The following is an 11,060-nucleotide window of genomic DNA, read 5'->3' on the forward strand; positions in this document are numbered from 1 at the left end:
TTAAGGTCAGCAGAGGTGGGGGCCTCTTAGTAGTTCCATCACCCTCAAAAGTGCAGTGGCCCAGGAGAGGGCATCCTCCTCCTGAGTTGTGGAATTCCCTCTCCGCAGAGGTGCATCAGGTACCCTCGCTATATAACTTATGACAAATGTTGAAGACGTGTCTCTTTACCCTGATATTTGAAATCTGAGGTGTGTGTTTTCTGAGGTGAAAGCAGGTACAGAACAACAAGACTTGCTGCTCTCCCACATGACTGCCTTCGGACCTGCCTCCCACTGGCATGTGACCCCCCAGAAGATATTGTGGCCCTCGGGCTGAGGAAAGTTCCTCCCCTTCTTGTTTTCAGTGAGGTTTATAGGTGGGATGTGTTGTTCATTATAGGTCATCCCGGTTCAAATGGAGACACCCAGATTTATCTATATAAAATGCATTTCAAGACCTGCACAAGAGAAACTCCTTTTCATACAAAAGCAATTCCTTGTTCTTGACACATCTTGGCTCCTCCAGCATGTGGGGGAAGTCAAGCGTGCATCAAACTGAAGTTGGGCAGTTCTAAGGGAGAAACAAATCAACCACAGTCTTGATTCTGTCCATCCAAGCAAACCCAGATGGGTAGGCAAAGCCTGGGGGTGAAAAGAAGAAGAAAAAGCAATGTTTGCTCCTAAAACGCCTTAAGTAATTATATTTTAGCATAGGCTTTAAAAAAAATGCTACAGATTAGTTTTGGCGGCCTTAGTGGTTGTGGGGGAGCTGTGTTGTTATTCCATTAAACAGGAACATATGTAAGCCCTAAGCCAGGATGTATATCAGCTTCCAGCCAGCTTAATGTCTCCTGAATAATAGAAATTTAAAGTTGGAAGCCTCAGACGTCACACAGTGAAACCCTCTGCTCAATGCAGGATCTGCAGTGCAGGATGCAACTAGGGGAAACAGCCATAGCTCAGCCATACACCATCTCTTTTGCATGTCATAGGTCCCAGCATCCCCAGGTAAGGCTGGGAGAGAATCCTGTCTGATTTGGTATAAAGGTGTGGCTTGTGATGCTTATTTAAAGGAAAGAAAGCAAGTGCGAAGCCTTTTGTGGTCCTGGAAGTGATGAGATATCTCAGGTTAGCTACTTAGTTGAACCTCAAAACTAGCCAGGTGATAGCTCAAGAAATACCATGTCATTTCCCCCCTTTAAAACAGTGAAATGCTGGTTACTGTAAGTTGCTTCCTGCCATCTATTAGAGAAGGGCCATAGCCATAGGCAGAGCATCTGCTTTGCATGCAGAAGGTCCTAGTTTCAATCAACAGCATCTCCAGTTAGGGCTGGGAGAGACCTCCTGCCTGAAATCCCAGAGAGCCACTCCCAGCCAGTAAAGACAACACAGAGATAAATGCACCGAGTCATAAACTTTCCCGTGTTCCTTCCCAACTACAACATCCCTGGAAGATTGCCAGTTCAGCCTCTGCCTAAGTACCTCCAGCAAAGATAATCCCATCACCTTGCAAGGGAGAATCTCCCCCTGCCAAAGAGAGCTTATTGTTAGGTAGTTTCTCCTAATGATTACCCAGAAACTGCTTCCTTGCAATTTCCTCTCATTAATTCTAGTTCTGCCCTCTGGAGCAACCAGTGACAAGCCTCCTCCATCTTCTGTATGACAGCCCAACAGATATTTGAAGACAGCTGTCATGTCTCCCCTTAATTTTTTCTTCTTCAAGCTAAACCTACACCCAGCTCATTCCACTTTTCTTCATAGGACTTGGTTTTCCAGACAGACCCTTCACCATCCTAGCTGCCCTCTTCAGGACATGCAACAGTTTTCAAATGCCATTCTTAAAATGTGGTGTCCAGAACTGGACACAGTCCTCCAGATGAGGCTTGAAATATAATTGCATCTCATTGAGATGCCTCACTTCCTGGTTGCACCTTTTTGGATCTCCTCATGACCTTGCATGCCCCTTGCATTGAAGCCCTCTCATTTGCCAGTGTTCTTCTTCCAATGTGGCATCCTGGGATCCTTAACCCTCTCCTGACCCTGATAGGAAAGGGGGAGGGGTTAACTTGGTAAACCAGATTACACAATGAAATAAAGAGAGCAAAATAGCCCTATAGTCAACACTAGCTGAACTGGCAAGTAGATTCTCCTCCACATCCCCAGAGAAGGGCTATAATTTAAAAGGTAGCAGCTTTGAGGCACAAAATAAAGTTTCAGTCTGCCCTCCTGTTAGAAGGGGCAGCCTAGAAACAGTAGCTTCCTTTAAACCCATTTAGTGGCCCTAGTATCCCAGAGCAAGTCACAACCACTTAAAGTACAACATCAAAAACAGCTTAAAAGAAATCATAATCACAAGGCATATGCCTGAACATATATACCTCAGGTGTCAAAGGACAAAGAGGTGTGTCTTTGGTGTTTATGGTCCACCTTCAAGGGGCTTAAGGAGACATGCATGGTTCCCCTCATTCTCATTTAATCCCCACGACAACCCTGTGGGGTAGGCCAAGAGGCAGCGAATGGTCCAAGGTGAAGTTCATAGCTGAGTGAGGATTTGAACCCTGGTCTCGCAAACTTTAACCACTGTACCACACCAGCTCTTCATTGCATGAGCCCACTAAACATCAGTCCATCCAGCTCAATATTGCCTACACTGACTGGCAGCAGCTCTCCAGGGTTTCAGGCAGTGATATCTGCTAGCCTTACCTGGAGATGCCAGGGATTGAACCGAGGCATTCTGCACCATGCACGTATTGGGAGCTGAGTGATGAAGAGGACAGAAAGAAAAGAGAAAACTGTGCTTGCCTGTACAGCTGTAATGCTCACTTCAGTGGCGTTGCAGAATGTGGGGTGAGTGAGAAGTTTAGCATGGAGGGAAACATCAAGGGGAATAAAAGTCGGCTGGCAAAGAGAGACCTGAGGGAGAGGAGGGAGGGGAAGGGAAGGGAAGAGTGTGCAGCTGAGATGAGGGAAAGTGGGTGCATAGTAACAGACCTGAAAGGAGCCTGCTCTGACAAGAGACTGTGATCCAATTAGTGGCAAATAACTGACTTCCCTGTCATGTAACCAACAGTGATTTCGGGTTGGGTTCTTTGGTGACTTTGTTTATTCATTGTTATCATTGTTAATTAATTGGGTATCTTAACTGTTTCAATCCATAAAGAAATACTGCTCAAGATGCCATTAGACTCAAAGATTGATTGCCTGTCTGCCTCTCTGTTGAAACTGAGCACACAAAAGGGCTGGCTAGATCTGAGCACAGCGCCACCTAGTGGTGGGAGAGAGGGGGCTAGCTTCTATCATTACAGCATGCAATAGGAAGGAATGGCGTGAAAAGAGGTCTCTGGGCCTCATTCAGCACCCAGAGGCTTTGAGAGCATGACCTGGAAGATGCACAACTCATCTGCGAAGGATGCAGGTTGGTTTCCAGGCACCCCGGGGCTCCTGGGCAATTGAGGGAGAGGGCCAGTGACTCCCATAGATAGATGATTGGACATCTGCCTTGCATGCAGAAGGTCCCAGGATCAATCCCCAGCTTCTGCAGGTAGGGCTGGGAGAGCCTCTGCCTGAAGCACTGGAGAGCTGCCAGTCAGTGCAGACAATACTGGACTAGGGGGACCCAATGTCTGACTTGGTCTAAAGCAACTTCTCATGTTCTGGTGTTCCTAAACCAGTGAAGGCTCAAAAACCCAATCGAAAGGTTTATTTAGGGCAAAGGCTAAAAAGAGGAAAATGGGAGAAACAGTAGGTGGTGTTCAACTAGGTTTTAATCAAGAGCATACCCATTGAAATTGATGAGCATGACTAAGTTCAGTCCATTCACTTCAGTAGGTCTACTCTAAGTAAAACCTAGTTGGCTACCACCCAGTATGCACAACCAAAAGGAAAGTAAAATACTTACCTGGATTATTGGCCTACCTAATCCATTGTTTCCCAAACTTGGGTCTGCAGCTGTTGTTGGACTACAACTCCCATCGTCTCTAGTTGGCAGGACCAGTGGTCATGTATTATGGGAACTGTGGTCCAAAAAGAGCTGGAGGCCCAATTTGGGAAACACTGTTCTAGTCCTATAGTAGGCAAATGAACATAGCAAAGAGTTATGCCTAAAGTCACCCCCACAGGGGTAGCCTGATCATAGCTGTCAACTTTCAGATTTGAAAATAAGGGATCAGCAGCCTCACCTGTCCCAGAGACAGTCTACGGGATATCTAACAATCCGGGATAGCCGTGGGAAGCAGCGGGAAACGGCACTGAAATAAGGGAATTTCCCGCAAAAAAGGGAACGTTGACAGCTATGAGCCTGATGGAGTCCATCTAAAGCAGTTTCCTATGTTCCATTGCTATAGCCTTGTCCTCCCTGTAGAACGGGGGTGGGGAACCTGCGACTACATCGGATACTGCCTTGTACCAAGTCTGACCATTGGTAAATCTGTGTTGTTGGCTCTGAATGACAGCTGCTCCCCAGGCAGGGAACACCCCCAGCCTTACCTGGAGATGCTAGGGATTGAACCTGGGGTCTTCTGCATGCAAGGCAGATGCTCTTCCACTGCGATCCTTCATCATCACCACTGCTGACCCTCATGATCTCTGACCTCATGGGGGCTAGAATCCAAAATTTCTGGATGGCAGCACTTTGGGTGCCTCTTGCTTAGGAGGAAGAAAAAGCTAGACAAATACAATTATCCTTTTCATCAAGAGGCACAGAAGCACACAAAACAGTGGCAATACACAAATGAAGAGTTAACAAAAAGAAATGCTGCTTCCTTAACAAACCTTATTTTTTATTATTCTTCTTTCACGAGAAGAGGAATGAATAGGCACCACACATTTCATGCAGACACATCAATCTCTTTATCCCAAGACAAGCCTACTCTAGCTTTGTACTAGACCTAATTAGGTTTTAAATGAGATTCCAGCACCCATAATAGCATATTCTGATTGTTCTTTTTATATTGCGCAGGTCCCGAACATTCCTCAAGTCTACATTATTAAACACCAAACCACCACCTGTTCACATTCACAGGGTGAGGCCACGCATCGCAGCCTCGCAGCCCACCCTCACGCAACCTGCAGACACATTCCGCCTCCCACCAAGATACATCAGCTGGTGTTTAGTGCGTGCACAGCCTGGCCTGTGCGATTGTCATGGTCTACAAAATATTAAAGCATTGCAATCTATAAAAATTAAGTGCATGGTGACCTGTTTGCATGATTTTGGCTCACAGCAGGGATGTGTGTGTTGGTTGCGCATGGATAATTTTTAAAATAATTATTTTCCAGACTGAAGATGGTAAAAAACTATATTTCAGGCTTGGGCACTGGGAATACTATGTAGTGTTTGTTTTCCTAAAGACTCCTATGCATTAGGAGAATAAGAACATAAGCAGAGCCTGCTGATCAGGCCAGTGGCATATCTAGTCCAGCATCGACACAGTACCCAACTAGATGCCTGTGGGAAACCCACAAGCAGGACCTGAGCACAAGAGTCCTCACCCCTCCTGTGGCTTCCAGTAACTGGTATGCAGAAGCATTCACGCTCCCAATTGTGGAGGCAGAGCATAGCCCCCGTGGTTAGCAGCCCTGATAGCCTTTTCCTCCACAAATAGTCCAATCCTCTTTTAAAGCCATACAGGTAGATGACTGTTGCTGACTCCTGCAGGAGCAAGTTGCACAGAAGAATGTTGTGAGTCGAGGACCCACCACCCGCATAGGAGTATAATAAGACACAAAGACACATTATTTTAGGTTAATGGGCAAAATTAGGCCACAACTTTTATTGGTTACAGCATGTGAGTAGTATTCGCTTAGGCACTGGATGAAACAGCAATACAAGACTCCACCCCGCTCAGCAGGGAGTCATATCAGGGTTAACAACCAATGGGAGGAGCTTGCTGATGCAAATACATCTGGAAGCTCCCCCATGATGTCACCAGGGGTCGTGCCATGGCCCTAGCCACCAGCAGGGCATTGAACAGGATCCACGATCGCAGGATTCCTTTAGCAGAATACCCAAAAGAGGAGGGGTAGATGATGGCCCATACCCAATCCTCCAACACAACACACATATTCCAATGCCTAACTTCCAATACCAGAAAGTTGTGACAAATTGCTATGAGGTAGGCGAAAAAACCGAGAGGCTGGTGCCAATTTGCCAAATGGATAAAAAAAGTCCTACCAGGCCCCTTGGGCAACCAAGGCAACCATCCGAAGTCCACAGCAAGGTCAATATGCAAAAGAAGCTGACCTAAGAGGGAGGGAGGGAGGGAGATCCGAAGAAAGCAGGAACAGACTGGGAGCTGAGCACTGCCACAGCTGTTTAAATGCGACTAGCACCGCCCATCAGCCAGCCCTGTTGGCCAGCTGAAAGGTTTGGCTGCGGCAGCAGAAGATATCAGGAGCAGGGAGCTGAGTATGCCTTCCTACCCCTGTAGGAAGCTGCTCCCGTTCACAACATCTCCCTTCTGGGAGGAGGAGAGGCCCTGCTGGATTAAATCAAGGGTCCATCTAGCCCTGTGCCCTATTTCTCACAGTGACCTATCAGACGTCCAACAATCATGGTGACCAGTCAAGAGCCAACCAACAGGGCTTGAAAGCAACAGCCCTCCTCCTTTGTCTCCTGTGTCTGATATTCTGCAATATACTGCACCTGTAACATGGAGGTTTCTATTCCTATCGTGGCTAATTAAAATGTAAGATTAGTGCTGCTAGATCAGACTACATCTCTCAGAAGCCCACGAGTAGTCCTTGAAACCAGAAGCCATGTTCTGCTGCGCAGATGATGCCATTTCCCATCAGGCAGAGTCTAAACCAAAAGTCCTGGCATCCTAGTTTGGACCGCATAGTCTGGATGGTGGAGGAAGGCCTGACCACAAACCTCAATAACTACAGGGGCCGGGAGGAATAAACAAACCTTGGTGGGACACCAGTGCCAGGACTCAGCCAGGGAGCCGGCAGAATCAGGAGATGCAATGAATCGAGACCAACCCCAGGACAGAAGAACCTAAGAAGAGCCTGTTGCATCAAGCCTGTGGGCCATCTTGTCCAGTATTGTGCTCTCGCAATGGCCAACCCAATGCCCATGGGAAGCATGCAAACAGGACCCGAGAGCAACAACAACTCTCCTGACTTGTGATTCCCAGCACCTGATGTTTAGAGGCATATCGCCTCCGGCAGTGGAGGTGGCAGAGTCAACAACACACCTGAACTGAAGCCCAGAGCAGAATTGTGTGGCTGGCAACAGAAAGGCCTGCTCAGGAGGAGACATCATAACGTCAAATGGCCTCCAGAGAGGGGCCTCACAGATGTTCCACAAACTGCTGGGGAAACACGGGTAGCTATAAAACATTTTGTTTGCTGCCTGACTATTACTAGTGGAACATGAAGGGGTCAGAGAGCAACTCCCCTGTGGGGAAAGATTACCACCTCAGGGGCTTTTAAGCTTACAAAGTAATCTAGTAATAGGGTTGGGGTATGAAAAATAGTATATGAAATTTTGTGTACTATATATAGGAATAAGTTTTCCTCCCTCTCTCATAAGGGTGGAGCCTGGGGTCCTTCAATAAAGCTGAATGTTGAAGGATTCAGGACAGACGAAATGAAAACAAAATGGCGCCAGAGTGCATATTGAGAGGTAATGTGATGTAATGGTTAGAGTGTCAGACTAGGACCTGGGAGACCAGGCTTCAAATCTCCACTCAGCCATGAAGCTCACAGTGGGACAGCCTCAAGGGGTTGCCGTGGGGGATAAAATGAGGAGGGAGAGAACCACAAATGCCATTTTGAGCTCGGAGAAAAAGGTGAGATAGAAATGCAACAAAGAATAAATCAATGACTCTGTTTACCCTCCACTGTCAGAGGTAGTGTGCTCCCGAATACCAACTGCAGGAAGGGAGAAGGCTATTGCGCTCATGGCCTGCTTGCAGGCATCTCAGAAGCATCTGGCTGGCCACTGTGACAACAGGGTGCTGAGCAAGATGAGCCCCTGGCATGATCCACCAGGGCCCTTCTTATCTTTTTGGAATTCCTCTTCAGCACAAGTTGTGCAACTGGATAGCTCACTGCTGGTATCAGCATGTGTGCACAAAAACTAGCGCCTTGCCCCTCTGGACAGCTGCCCTACCTCACCAGCTGATGGAGAATCCCAGCCTTGCAGTAGCCCTGTTAAAGGAAACCAGACAGCAACTGGTTTTCAGTAGCATAGTGCTTCTGAGAATGGAGGCTTATGGTTTGTTGCCATTGGCAGAACTCATGAATCTGCCTAATTCGGGGTGGGCAAGCTGTGGTCTTCAAGATGCCACTGGACTCCAGTTCCCAGCAGTGGTCAATGGTCAGGGAATATGGGAGGTGGAGAACTGCTGAATGGCCACAGGTTCCCCATCCCTAGATTAATCCTAAATAACATAAGAACCTAAGAAGAGAAAGCCTAGTGGATCGGACCCAAGACCCACCTAACCCAGCATCCTGTCCTTGCAGTGGTAACCAGGGAGGCCTCAAAGCAGGACCTGAACACAACAGCACACACCCCACCTGTGATTTCCAGCAACTGGTATTCAGGGGCACACTAACTCTGACAGTGTAGGAAGTGCAAAGCCATTATGACCAGCAACGATTGATAGTCTTATCTGCCATGCATTTGTCTAACCCTCTCCTAAAGCCATTTTGTCTAACAGCTCCATTATCACATATTGTGGTGGCAAATTCCACAAAGTGAGTGTGCATTGTGTGAAGAAGGGGCTGAATCCACTGCCTATAAAATGTTAGCTCCTTAGTATGAGCATTGCAGGTCTCTCTCTCTCTCTCTCTCTCTCTCTCTCTCTCTCTCTCACACACACACACACACACACACACACACTGCTTGCCTGCCTGCCAAAATATTATGTCTGGGGCCAGCCAGCTTCAAATGAGATACAAATGTTATCTCCATGGTAATTATATCTCAAGCTGCCCCCATCACTGATTCTGCTTCTACCTCAGAACTGATTTGCCCACACATTCCGCCCAAAATAGACTGACTTCTCATCAGCAAGGGACCTTTGCTAATTTCTTGTTATTAGAATTCAACTTCATTTACATTCGCCAATTGATAACTGGCTTCAGTTTGATGTGAAGACCAAGAGGCACCCAATGAAAGAAGATGAAGATGATGAAAAAACAGTGTGCTGTAGTGGTTAGAGTGTAAGACTTGTATCCCAGGGTTCAAATCCCCACTCGACCATGAAGCTCACGGGGCCAGGGACTGCATCTCAGCCTAACCTACCTCTACAGGGTTGCTTTGGGGATTAAATGAGGAAGAAGAGAACAAGCAATAACTAAATAAATAATAATGAAGAATGCCAAATAGGAGCCTCCCCCTCAGAACCCATGGAATAACTAGCCAATTTGACCTAGAGGAGTTGTCCTTCTGAACCCCAAAATTGACAGTCAGTTTGACCATGACACTTAGAAGGAGGATAACTCTACCCCATCCATTGCATTCACTCTCAGAGGATAACTGTCTGCAGTGCCCTCATGGAAGGAGGAGAGACCTTCCTCCACTTACACTGAGCATTTATAGGAAATAATTAGGGCTGCCAAACAGATTTTATATCTTTTTAAAATGTTATCTGCTCTTAGCTGATTGATTAAATTTGGAAATGTACACATATTTACCCAAATATCAGTATAGAGGCCCTTTTCCGGGTATGAAAGGGAGAATATTTTATTTTTCATTCAGTGTTCCAGTAGCCTGCCTAAGATAATAATAAATAGCACACCTTTAACCAGTGTTATTAAAATTTGCCTGCATGGGTTAACTCTCATCCCCACTGATTAAGCTTTGGTCAATTAATCTTTCAACCATTCTAGTCAGAGCTTGCAGCCCTAGAAACAATCAAACAAATCAGCTAGATAATTTTCTCCCTGAGTGTCATTGAATAAGCATAGGGTAGGAATTTGGTTTCGTTTGCATCTTAATGCAAACCAGCTTAATTTGCACTTCCTAAGATAATAAGCATAAGATAATAAGCAAACACAGCTTACTTTTGAAATTTACACTTCTTTAGATTTTGCAACACAGTTCTCCTATCCAAAATGTGCACAAAGATGCATTAAATTAGGGCAAATTGCTTGCAAAATGTGCATGGTAGGCAAAAACGGGTATTTTAGAGAAAATGCAAACTAAAATACTTTTGAATTTCCATGAGGACTTTTTTTTTTAAGAAATCAAGTTGCTGCAGCCATGTTACAAACTGAATTTGACTGGGGGGGGGGGGAGAGAGAGAGAGAGAGAAACGAAGATATACCAAAACATACGCAATCATCTATGCTTCTGACTTATATACTGCCCTTTGCTGATAAGCCCCTAGGGCATTTAATTTGATTATTCTTCACCTTTACTGTGGAAGCTCACCCCAGCATTCAGCTAGTCAAAACATTATTGTGTGGAGAAGTTGACATTTACTGGTAAGCCCTAGGATTTGGAAAGGTTCAAAGGGAAATTGACCAAGAAGCTTCAGCAATGAAATGCCTTAATATATATATATATGACCCAAAGTCATCCATGTGTTTAACATTTCTAGGTAACAAACATTAAGAATGAACGTAACCTGTTGCCATGTTGCTGACATCAGCCCTTCTATTTCCATTGTTCCAGTATGAATCCTTATTGCCGTGAAAATGATGCCATGCACAAGAAAAACGTGGCACATGACCCCAGTCAAGCTTGCAAAGATATATCATTTGCCTGACAATAAATGTTGGAAGTGTAAAGAGGCTGAAGGAACATTCTTTCACCTCTGGTGGACGTGCCCTAGAGTGAAGGCTTTCTGGGAAATGATATATAACGAGTTGAAAAAGGTATTTAAGTACACCTTCCTTAAGAAACCAGAGGCCTTCCTCCTGGGCATTGTCGGCCAAAGTGTGCAAAAGAAGGATCAAACTTTTTTTATGTATGCCACAACAGCAGCAAGGATACTCATTGCTAAGGGCTGGAAAACTCAAGATTTGCCCACACTGGAAGAATGGCAGATGCAGCTGATGGACTATATGGAACTGGATGAGATGACCGGCAGAATCCGAAACCAGGGAGAAGAATTGGAGGAGGAGAA

Source organism: Podarcis gaigeae, assembly GCF_964106915.1.
Source record: "Podarcis gaigeae genome assembly, chromosome: Z".
Lineage (NCBI taxonomy): Eukaryota > Metazoa > Chordata > Lepidosauria > Squamata > Lacertidae > Podarcis > Podarcis gaigeae.